Genomic DNA, 10,912 nt, shown 5'->3' with positions numbered 1-10,912 from the left:
TGCTGCAAGCACATGTGCCTGCGTGTATGGATGCACCCATTGATAAAAAACAAATAGAAAATTGATGGGTGTTTTGACAGTTTTAATTACAGCTATTTAACATAATCACTGCTCTGTTCCCTGCAGTTTGGGGCAAGAACCATCTTTTTGTTCTATATAGGACCAAAGATGACAAGTCATGACTAAGGACTGAGCCACCAACATACTGTGATAATAAAATTAAAAAACAACACTAATTATAATAATAGTGATGGAGAATGAAGTGATTGCACCTAGTACAACAGTTAACATTTCAGGCCAAATTTAATGACTCTCTCACATTTGCTTAAAAACAGACCCTACCGTATCATATACTTTGACAGTGTAGCATCACTCAGGCTTTGGCTACATTACGCAATGCCCCAGCTCAGGACAATTTAATCAGTGATTAATGAATGAATACTTATTTAATTCAATAAGATAATATTTTATTCAATAATTTTGCCAAGTATCCTGTTCATGAAATATCTACAAAGAGACTGTGATTTGTTATTCAAAATTATTCAGTGAAAATGTCATATATTTTGTTTACCCTCTGGGTTGCTGTTTGAAAGTCAAAAGCTGAATCTGAACTGTGTTGTCTAGCTATGATTTCTCCTATGGTTTTGTTTCCGTTTCCTGATTACATGAGCATAATTGCATCCTTCCAGTCAGGTTTCTGGTTCAAAAGCAAATAAAACTCAAATCACAAAAAATGCTCATGAAAAGACAACGCAGAATGGGCAAACAAGCCTCAAGAATATTTGTTAAAAAATGTTGCAGAGTATTTATGGAATATTGTTCTGAACCGTCTTGTTTCCTTTTAGTGGGAATTAGGAGGGAGAGGGAGCAATATATAAATAACTGAGGAGAAAGGAAACCATTAGTGTAACTAGGGTAGGGGGAGCAGAGCACTGAGTTAGATGAGTCTTCGCTACCTTTTGTGCAGTTCTGTGGTGCCCTTTCCTGGCCACAGGAGCTTGGGTAGGCACAACCCAGCACCCAGCAGTGTATATGAAGGGTTGGGGAGGCTCGAATGATGCTAGGAGGCTTTGCCATTGGAGGCACACTCCTGCACTTGGGGGCTGGAGGGGGGAAGAATGAAACACCAAGGAACCGGCACTGCTGCCTGTTTCTTCTTGGCAGCACAGCTTGAAGCTGTCTTGAACAACACAAGCAGCTACTGCCAGAGGAGATGCCCATTAGGCCCCGCTTGCTCTCCCATACTTTCCAGTGGTCAGCATAACCCCCTCCCCTGTTGTGCCCTGGGTGCTGAAAGAGCTCCCTATGCCTCTGGAAAAACCAACATACCTACACTGCCTCCCTGCTGTGCCCCAGAGCACTCTTGAAGCACATCCTACTGATTTACTCTCAAATCCTGGAAATAAGGTCATGCAACCACCTGGGAGCAGCACTGAGCATAAGATAATAAGCACGCCTAAAACCATGCCTATGATTCTGCCACAAGAAAGGTACGCTGCTTCCTTTTTTGAGGGTTGGTATGTATGGAGCAGGAGTGAGAGAGTGGCACATGCTTCATGGTAGTACACCTGGGGGTGGCACAGTGGCCGGACAGACATACTCAGGGTGACCAAAGCCCTTCTACACTGACAGTAAAACCAAGAGTGGAAGCAACTTGAGGTTTTCAGTTGGTGAAAGAGAAAACAGGGATTGTTCTAGTGCTAGGGCCTATTGGAAGCTAAGAAAATCAGAATGTCATTTTCTCTGTGGGGAAAGCTATCTGAAGAGGAGGCAGGGCCCCCCACTCCAGGGAAAAAGAGGCAGAAACACTGGAGAAAACTATTACATCTTCACTGTTTGGTGTATGTTAATGAAGAGGATTATAGAGTTTGCACTATTAAAGAGGATTACAGAATTTGTACTATTAAAATCTTGATGTTTTTGGCATTTACCCATATTGGCAATATTCCCTGCACTTAGAACAGAGAAGACTAGAAATTCCACAATCAATGTAATTCCTTCCCATCATACATGTTAACATTAGATTTGCATACCCTGTTCCACTCTAGTGAGGTCAACCTTAAAGGATTAAGCTAGTCCCTAGGTCAGCCCCAAAGACTATCTAGTTTTTCATACCATAAAAGACAGAGAATAGCCAAAACATTTGACAGAAAGAACAAAAGTGAAACCGGGTGCGTAAGTTCTGTTGATGCCTTCTCTGTTAGAAGGTATGCTTATGCACAGTAGTTTAATTGGAGGGGGGAGGAATTATCTTTACAGAGGCTGCCACATTAGCTGACACAATTATGTTTAAACTCCAGTGCCTTCACACAAAGGTCAAAAGCGTCAATACAAATAATAGGAAATGAGGCTCTGTCCCTGGGTGGCAGCACCAGGAGGTTGTTTAATATTCACTGAGCATCCGCCTGAAAAGTCACTGCACATGTTTTCAAAATTTCACTGCACAGCTATGCATCACTGAACTCTTTAGCCTCTATCAGGATCAAATTGCAGCAGGGATGAAGGATTTCAGAGGAAATCTGGTACATGTGAAGTACAGCTGACAGGGCTAAAAGTTTTTCTTTTTAATGTTTTAGGTTTTTATGTCCTAAATAGATGTTTATGTTTTTATGTTCTGAATAGATTTTTTAAAATTCTTTCAGATTTTTAATCCCTGTCCCAAATCCTCCCAGATGAATTGAATGGATTCAGTACATTTAAAGATCATTTCTCTGCATTCCAGGGGCTTACTTTTGAGGCTTTCAGCACTTAATCCATCCAAACACTGGATTAACTTCCTTTAGTTGAGTGCCTTCCCCTGCTGATGTTTCCCTGCCCACACAACACTTGATGCCTGCCATTTTAATATTTTCACATTTTTGTGAAGGACATTGTCCTCAAAAGTCACCGCTTGTCTCAGCAATTGGCTCACTGCCAATCACCCGTGGGAAGCTTAACCCTAACAAATGTCATAAAAATGACCATTTCCATGGATAGTGCCAATTTGTAGCTCTCTGAGCAGGAGGGAGGTATACAGAAAAAGAACAGAAGCCCTCAAACTAATGTTAATAGCTGCAATGAATAGGCATACATATGGGAAGAAACTCAGGCTTGTATTTCTGCAGAAGCAAACCCCCCTAAACAACATATGGGCCAAATACATCTCAAGTATAACAGTGACATCACTGGTTTTACATCACGGGTACACTTGGCCCAAACTCTGCAGTACAAAAAACCCGCATGATACAAAAGCTGCTGGAATCCTAGTCACTTTGTGCTGGTCACCTGTTCATATGATTTCTGGTAGTGACATATTGTCATGGTTTACAGTATCATGACAGTCCCCAGAAAACAACAATTCCTGTAAAATAATAAAGAAACCTGACATCATAACTCAAACAAATTGGACATGACAGGCATTTCTTATGCAATTATCTGAAACATGTACGTGATCCGAGTTGTGGACTGTTTCCAACATGCAGGTTTCATTCATAATGTAATCAGAGCTCCCCAGCTATAAACTGACATTCAAAACAATAGGATAACCACACTACAGAAGCCTTGACTCAGATAGGAGAATGTAAACTAAGGTGCATCTCTTTGATCCTCCGACTCAATTGGCACAGCTCTAGCCAACAAAAGCCTGCGCTCTTGTTTACTGTATCTGTCTGCAGCGCTGGGAAACCTGCAATTCCACTGCTTCTCAACCACCATATTATTCAGCACTCCTGCCTCCTACAAACAAAGATCCTTTTCAAGTACACCGAGTACAAGACAGGTGAAAAACATGCATGGCTCACCGTACTATTTTCATTGTTATCAGTTCAGATGCAGATTTAGTGCCCCTTATGATGACAGTTTGGGTTTTCATCTGTAATATGGCACTGCTGACTCAATAAGACAATAGGAACCTGGCTTTAGATTTTTTTTTTTTAAAAGAGTAGTCCAGATGAAAACCTCCACAACAAATTTCTCTCCTTTGTGCTTACAAGCAGTCTCATATTGCTTGGGTACTATTCTAACTGCACAACTAAGGCTATGTAATCCAAGCAGAAAAACAACCATCATTTCCAGCAGATGCCTGGCATTTCCCTTCACAAATGAAGCAGCACACACAATCCAAAAATCAGCCAGCACAACGGTAACCTATTTGCTCCACAAAGCTACCAAGGATCCTTTTTTATCTCTAGCTCTTCCATTAAAAGCAATCGCAGTACTCAGTTGGGATGTTTTTGGCTTTCATCTCTCTGCTTTTTCAGCCGGAACAACAGAGGTAGAAACCTTAATTAGCAATCTGAAAGCAGCGCAGAGGCCAGGAATACTTACATTTGCAATTGTGTTTGCGATATTTGTGCACTGATCCAGTGACTGATGATTACAAAGAAGAGAAAGAGCTTTTTAGACTGCCTTTCAGGCTTGGTAGCAGTGAAAAGGCGGCTGTTATCTGAAAGCTACTCATTTTCTATATGCTCTGCTCTACTTGCTTCCCATGTGCGTGTAACACAGCTGCCAGATTTAATAACCATGTCAGCCTCTTTCCCCCATAAAGAGGCAGAGAGATGACAGGATGAAGATGAAGGAGCCAGCCTGTTAATCTGCAGTTATGGCTGCACTAAGCTTTGCAGGAATGTCACAGTATTGTTGTCTTCGAAGAAAAAATAAATAAATCACTGGTATTTGATGAAAAAGCTGTGCAAAAAAAAAATCTTGGAAACGTTAGTAAGTGTCACAGTGATATTAAAACTATAATCACTCATTTTTTCCTCTAGTACCTAAATCTTGACAGTGGAGTTCCTTGTCTTTTTTACTGCTACCTGATCTTTCACCCTAGATATTCCTTAAATTGTATGAACACAACCCCCCAATCAACTGAAAATTATTCCTGCCCCCCTGCACTTTCTACATCGTAAAAGTAAATGTTTCCCTGTCCTGCTTTGCTGAATTTGTGACCAAAAAAAAAAAAAAAAAGATTCTCATTTACCATTGAAATGTTCCCATGCAAAGTGATTCTTAAAGCACTGGACCTTAATATCTGATGTGTTCGGTTTCAGTTCGCTGCTGAGGTGGAGCATTTCCAAATCTCAAGCAACAAAACCAGCTCCATGTGAGGAAGCAGCAATCAGAGTTTACGTGATGAGAGAACAGTGAAATGGTGCTGGTTTTACCACTAAAACCTACAAGCCAAAAAAAAAAAATCCTGATGCAACGTATGGATGCCGCAGAGATCATATGACATCTGTTTCTTTTTGCCCCCCCACCCCTCTCTCTCTCTCTTTCTGCATCTCATTTATATTCCCTTCCCTTCCCTTCAAGGCACCTGTCTCAGCAGGGAGTGGTTTCTGTGGAAACTACAGCCAGCCAGTTTTCCCCTCCGAGAATCTGTTGCTATGGCAACCTTACATAATGTATATGGCCTAGATTGTCATTTGCTTGTTAAATAAATTAAATATTGAAATTCCAGTGATAAAATTAGAGCCAGTTGTGATTTGGGGAGGTCAAGAAATACAGTCACGTGACAAATTACAATATGAATGTAGGATTAAAAAAAAAACATATTAAGATTACAATGTAATGGACACTCCCACAGCATCACACTAAGGCAAAGCAATTTCTAAATCAAAATAAATTAGGCACATTGTTAGGATTTTTACATGATAAAGGTGAAAAGTCATGTATTTTGCTGTTAACCGTACTGTTTGTTATAGCAGCTATCAGTATGCTAGCATGTTTTATTTATTACCAGTATTGATAATGCCAGCACCAATCAACAGTTTATTTAATAACAGATCTAGATATAATAGGGGGAAAGGGATTTCATCATTGAAATATCTGTATATGCTGTGAAATAAGGTAAAATGAAATTTTTAAATGTGCTGAAGTGCCTGAAAGAAACTGTCCGAGTCAACAAGGCATGGTACATAGTGGGGCATGAGCAATGCAGACACATTAGTGTGTGCTCCACTTTCATCCCTTTCAAGGAACTCAGAAGAGATTACCTTGTCTGAATACACAGTGAGGAGAGAGGATCTAATCAGATTATAAAACAATGCTTTTGGGAAATGGAAAGATTTGGGTTTTGGAGGTTTTTTACTTCTGAATCAGTAGTTCAAAAATCAAGCCAGGTAAGTAATGACATAAAGCAGTAACCAAGCAATAGATGCTCAGTGACCGGTGTGAAATTACTTTGTGTTCTTAGCTGGGTTTCTAATAGACAGGGATGCATGTTATGAAGCACTCTGCAGTTAGTACCTCACCGGTTAAGAAGGCTGGATTACTGGTTGCCTCTAGAGATGGTCCATCCTGGGTAGGTTGGGAGAGTACTGCTGTAGACACTTGTACCAACTCTGCCTCAACTCTCCTCACGTTACGGACAATTAGTTCAAGAGTGGAATTCCTCCACCAAAGCTGTCTGTCTGCCACCCTTCATGCCAAACCTTCCCCATACGTAAAATAAAGGGCCAGAAGCCTAACTAATGGCTGTGGTTTCCACTAAATGGCCTAAAGCCTAAAAAATAATCATCACAACCCTGATTATTGTGACACCTAAATCCCTTTCCTTCTACTTTCTCCGTGCCCATCTGGAGAGTCCTACGCTTGGTACCTTCAGCTAGATACGGTTTCTGATTGGACAAGAGTATAGTGGAGGAGAAAACAAAGGAAAGTTAGAGCAACCAAGAAGGACTTACATTTGCTGCAGGTTCACACAGGCCGCGTCTACATGAGTGGCGGACTACACAGTTGTTACTGTGCAGTCATTTAGTACTTGCATAAGTAAATACTAAATGACTGTGCAGTCACCAGTGTTAGCGTGCAGTACCTTCACCGCATGTTTTTTTTCCAACGCTACTGCGCAGTAGTGTTGCACCACACTTAATGCCTGGCAATGCTACTGCACGGTAGCAGCAAAGTGTAAAAGAAAACCCAGTGTAACAGTCTTATCAGTATACAGATTGAGGGATAGGTACACAAGAGGACTTAGGCACATGCTTTACTTTAAGGTGTTTTGCAAGCTAGTGAAATCCACAGGCCTGAGTTATGCATCTAGGCTCTGTATAAAATATATGGGGAAGATTACGTGCCTAAAAATGGGATTCACAAAAAACAGAACACTGAACATGAAGCTTTCCAAGCTATCCAACAGCAAATACTGAACAGAGACAGGCAGGTCCAAAGGAGGTGCAGTGGTGCAGGGAGGGGGAATCTCCCCATCCATCACTGCTGTTGCTGTTGCAGTTCCCAGGTAAGCCCAGCCCTGAAGCAGCCTGGATGGAGCAGGCAGAAATGGCTTTGAAGCTTCCCCCATCTCCAAGACAGTCACACTTCTGTCCAGGACTAAGACATTTTACTCTGGGTTGCAGAATAACTAACTCCATCTAGACATTTTTCTGGAGTTAGGGACCTATGCCTACCCTTTCACACAACAGACAGCCAAAGAGGAGGCGGCAGCAGTGACTTCCCTCAATGGTTAGACCTCTCTCACAGAATATGGGAGACCTCTGTTCAAGTCCCTCTTCTGTTTGAGGGGGTTTGAAACTAATCTCCCATGAGACTGCCTTAGGCACTAGGCTCCAAGGTATTCTAGGGCAGCACTTTCCCAATCCAACCTCCTGCATCTATCCTACTTTATAAAGAATAATTAAATATTAATTGGGTGAAAGAGAGAGAGTGAGAATGAGCATGATCCTATAGGCATGTGATTAAGGCACTCTCTGGGGAGGGAAAGAAAACCTGGGTAGCCAACTCAGCTGCAATGAATACTTAATTTAAAATTATTTAAATATTCATGGAAGCATTGATCAGAACTCAGTTCTCTCCCTTCCCGGGTGAGGACTATAACCTCTGAACTCGTTTGGTTCAAGGCCTGATCTAGTATCTGGGCTCTGGGAATGCCTGCCAGATCAGGCACTCCACATGAGATAAGCAGAGCAATGCCTCATTTTTTAATCCTAATGGGACTTAAGCATGAAATAGGTACTCAACTGCTGGGCACCTGTGGCAGGGCAGGGCTCCAGGGAAGCCGCAATGCCTCCTAGTGGCCACTTTGATAGATTTCATAGACATTAGGTCTGGAAGGGACCTTGGAAGATCATCGAGTCCAGCCCCCTGCCCCAGGGGCAGGAAGTCAGCTGGGGTCAAAGGATCGCAGCAAGATAAACATCCAAATGTCTCTTAAACAAGTCCAGAGTAGGTGCTTGCACCACCTCTGGTGGCAGTCTGTTCCAGGCCTTGGGGGCTCGGACAGTAAAGAAGGTCTTCCTTATGTCCAGCCTGAAACGGTCTTGGAGGAGTTTGTGACCATTTGACCTTGTCATCCCTTGGGGCACTCTGGTGAACAGATGTTCCCCCAGATCCTGATGTACGCCCCGTATATACTTATAGGTAGCCACCATGTACCCCCTTTCCAGGCTAAAGAGTCCCATAGCTCTCAGCCTCTCATCATAAGGCCTGTTCTCCTGCCCTCTGATCATGCATGTGGCTCTCCTCTGGACTCCCTCAAACTTCTCCACATCCTTTTTAAATTGTGGAGCCCAGAACTGAATGCAGTACTCCAGCTGCAGCCTCACCAAGGCCAAGTACAGAGAGAGAATAACATCCTGGGATTTGCTAGAGAAGCATCTATGGATGTAAGCCAGAATTTTGCTTGCTTTGCCAGCTGCAACATCACATTGGTGGCTCATATTCATCTTTTGTTCAACCATGACTTTCAAGTCCCTTTCAGCCATGGTGCTAGCATGTGTAGCACTGCCACGCCTATAAGCATACTGTGGGTTTTTCTGCCCAAGGTGGACTACCTTGCATTTTTCGGTGTTGAACACCATTAGGTTTTCATCCGCCCATTTTCTGAGCCTATCAAGGTTGGCCTGGATCACCATCCTGTCCTCGGGTGAGGACACTCTACCCCAAAGTTTGGTGTCATTGGTGAACTTGGTCAGCCTGCTTCTGACACCAATGTCTACATCATTAATGAAGATGCTGAAGGGTATAGGCCCAAGGATGGAACCTTGGGGGACCCCACTGGTCATGGCGCACTACGATGATTGACTTCCATCAACTACCATTCTCTGGGTCCAACCTCAGAGCCAATTCCCTAGCCAATGGACTGTGATGTAGCCAAAGCCACAGTTGGCCAGTTTTCTATGAGATGATCATGAGATGACTTGATCCCTGCCCAACTCTAGCTCCTTGGAGTATCTTCCCCTCTTCTCACCTGCCACAGCTTGATGCTACTTATGTAGTTTAAAGCATGCCCCAGGGCCCAGAGTGAGCCCAGTCCAGTTTTGCTATACCCCCCAGGGCCTAAGATGTGGCCCCTATTAGTGCCTCAGGGCACCAATTGCCTTATGAGCTACAGGTTTCCCTCGTTTATGTGTGTTCTGTATGTATGAATTCACCCTTATGCGATGACCCTTTTTATACCAAAAATTCATAGTTTCATAGTTTCATAGATTTAGGGTCGGAAGGGACCTAGTAGATCTTCTAGCCCGACCCCCCGCCAGGGCGGGAGAACAACAAAACCCCAAAACAAGAAACGGGACTCAAATGAGTCCAGCCAGGTAGGCATCCAGCCTCTTCTTAAAGACCCCCAGGGTAGGGGCCAGCACCACTTCCCTTGGAAGTTGGTTCCAGCTCCTAGCCGCCCTAACTGTGAAGTTATGCAAGGTAATATTCATTCTTATGCAATCGATATGGTGGAAGCCCATAGTTAGCTGCTTTGTGCAGTGCATTGTGGGAGTGACACATGCAAAAATATAGTTTCCTGTGTGGATCTGTGTTCCTCGCTTGTTGTCTGCAACACGTGTTTCTGTAGCTGCCATCCCCATTATGATAGTGCCCTGTGCTTGTGTGTACTGCTTGCTGTTGGTGAGTACCAACACTGTCTTGTAAAAGTGGTAGAAATGGGTCTGGGAGTCAGTACAGTTGAGGTCTTAGAAAGCATCCCTATTTGTTACATTGTAAAGTGGGTTCCTTTTATGGAAATTTGAGTTATGTACCGTTTTCCAGGAATGCATGTATAGCATAAAGTGAGGGAAACCTGCACTTGTGGACTCCTTCCACCCATGTAGCCATACCCATTCCTTGCACATGGTACCTGCTTACTTAAGGAAGGGGGCTGGTTCCCAAAGCAACACTTGGGCCCCTTTTTGTCTCAGACCTTTACTGGGGCTTAATCTGTCGTAAAGCTTAATTTTCAGCCTTCTCAGCTTCAGACCCTTTTATCTAGCTGTGTCCCCTCAGCTTAGATCCACTGCCTTGAATCTTGGTTTTTTGAGCTGCAGCCCCTGTTTCACCCTTCTTGGGCTCTGGGCCCCTGGTCACAGCTTTGCCCTCCTCAGGCATTCAGCCCTCTGAGTCTTCTGACTCAGTCAAGGCCACTCATGGGCCCCTTAGCCTCTCTTCTGGTCTCTGACCTCTATGGGGCTCTGTGAAGGAAGAAGCTCTGGGAGCAGAGGAGGTCCAAGGAATGATAATCACCCCACATTTACCTCAGGTGGGAAAAAGAACACAGCTGGAGCCGAGAGCGCCTCACCATGCTTTCACATTATGTGCTCTAGCCAGATTGGTGGTACAGGAGCATGAAGCAGTATTTCTGGCCCTGGAGAGGAGCAGCTGGGGGAGAGACTGCAGTACCCCAGCAGAGAAGATGCCAGAGGACTCTTCTGCCTGTGCCAGCCTGCAGCTAACTGTGGTGAAGGGGCGCACCACAACAGGTGCGTGTGGTCGGAGAACCACCAGCCAGTGTGAGGATCACTGACAGAACACTGTGGGTGGCATGCCTAGAGAAGGTTTGAAGGCCTGGACTGAAGTAGATGCCCAAGAAGTTGGGCGGTGTGCAGCATGGGAGCCCGAGCCTTCAGGGAATAGGGCAGTAGAGCCAGCCAGTGTGAGTTTGTCTGCTTAAATTGATTTTTTTTCTGTGCCAGGACTGCTAAAA

The 10,912-nt window shown here is 43.8% G+C and overlaps 1 protein-coding gene across 2 annotated transcripts in view; it reads right to left on the bottom strand.

The window, feature by feature from the left end:
* TRIM2 (tripartite motif containing 2) overlaps window positions 1-4,448 on the bottom strand; it is a 175,732-nt gene extending 171,284 nt beyond the window's left edge. The window contains exon 1 of one of the 2 annotated variants that reach the window (XM_019521664.1): window positions 4,306-4,448. The gene's annotated coding sequence lies outside the window, so the exon portion shown is untranslated. Of the gene's footprint in view, window positions 1-3,779; window positions 3,907-4,305 lie in introns of those variants that run through there. The other variant, XM_019521666.1, reaches the window with a different exon arrangement.
* Window positions 4,449-10,912: the final 6,464 nt, after the last annotated feature.

The sequence above is a fragment of the Gavialis gangeticus genome, unplaced genomic scaffold (assembly GCF_001723915.1).
Source record: "Gavialis gangeticus isolate Ggan-Ray unplaced genomic scaffold, GavGan_comp1, whole genome shotgun sequence".
NCBI lineage: Eukaryota > Metazoa > Chordata > Crocodylia > Gavialidae > Gavialis > Gavialis gangeticus.
The sequence above is the reverse complement of the archived record's forward strand: the minus strand, read 5'-3'. Positions and strand labels throughout refer to the sequence as shown.